General features: G+C 43.3%; 1 protein-coding gene across 1 annotated transcript in view; it reads right to left on the bottom strand.

Annotated features, from left to right (window-relative positions):
• CEP72 (centrosomal protein 72) overlaps nucleotides 1-1203 on the bottom strand; it is a 65814-nt gene that overhangs the window by 1173 nt on the left and 63438 nt on the right. The gene's annotated exons all lie outside the window — the stretch shown is intronic.

The following is a 1203-nucleotide window of genomic DNA, read 5'->3' as shown; positions in this document are numbered from 1 at the left end:
TCAGGGTGAAGAAGCTCTCTTCCTGGTCCTCACCCTACTCGCAGAAGAATCTCCGCGAGCGAGTGATCTGCAGGCAGGCAGGCAGTCCCAGGCAATCTGAGAGTGAGTGGTGCTGGGCGGTGGGAGTGAGCAATGTCTGTCGGCGGTTTAACAAAGTTACTCAAACACCCATCATGCAAGCACACACATCTTTATTGAAAGCAAAGTATGTTTCCAGAAGGGAGTAGGGAGGGCTGTTAAAAGCAAAGGGTGTCTCTAGAAGAATGGAGACAGGTCTTTCTCCACAGAATAGGAAAAGATGCCAAACTGCCTACTTACTGGTTTTTATACTTCCTGAAAGAGGTGTTCTTAAGATGGGGCTGAGTCAGGGTCCTGTGACCCTGATTAAATGGCCAGACTCACAGGTGGTTGCGGGCAGTTACAGGTGTTAGCTCATTAACCTCCTTAAACATTCTGTGGTCTGTGGTTGTTCTGCTTAATTTTAATTGGCCAAATCTCACAGGTGGTTGAGAGCCATTACAGGTGTTAGCTCATTAACCTTCTTAAATATTCCTCCTCTCTCCTTTTCCTCCTGGGGCCTGCCCCCAGGGCAGCCCTCCTGTCCTACCTTCCAGCCTAACAAGAATGCTTGAGAAGCAAAGAGGATGAGACTTTATCTCATGTACTTTGGATGTGTTATCAAGAAACCGGTCCCTCTCCTGCTTAGTGTCTTAGGCTGGGTCTCTAAAGAAGCAAAACCAACGAAGCTTTTAAATTTTTTTTAAATGCATTTTATTGAAATATAATTTGTGCACAGTGAAATACACAAAACTAAAGGGACATGGGTCAACGCTGTTTTTTTGTCAGTGTTCCCTCCCCTCCCCTCCCACCCCTGGGAACCAACAAAGAAAGTTTCCCTTCATATATAAACCTTTCCTTGACCCTTCACAACAACGAACTAATGTTGTATTTGTCCTTCTGTGATTGACTTACGTCACTTAGCATAATCTCCTCCAAGTTCATCCATATTATATGGTGTTTTGCAGACTCTACATTATTCTTTAGTGCTGCATAGCATTCCATTATATGTATGTACCATAGTTTGGTCATCCACTCTTCCACTATAAATCTTAGAGCTAAGTCCCTTGCCAGATATGTAATTATCAGCAAATATAAATTTGTTGCTGTTATTTTTGTTATGTGCTTTTTCATGGTGTCGATTTC

This window comes from Orycteropus afer, unplaced genomic scaffold, assembly GCF_000298275.1.
Source record: "Orycteropus afer afer isolate SDZICR_OR568_19922 unplaced genomic scaffold, OryAfe1.0 scaffold00541, whole genome shotgun sequence".
Classification (NCBI taxonomy): Eukaryota; Metazoa; Chordata; class Mammalia; order Tubulidentata; family Orycteropodidae; genus Orycteropus; species Orycteropus afer.
The sequence above is the reverse complement of the archived record's forward strand: the minus strand, read 5'-3'. Positions and strand labels throughout refer to the sequence as shown.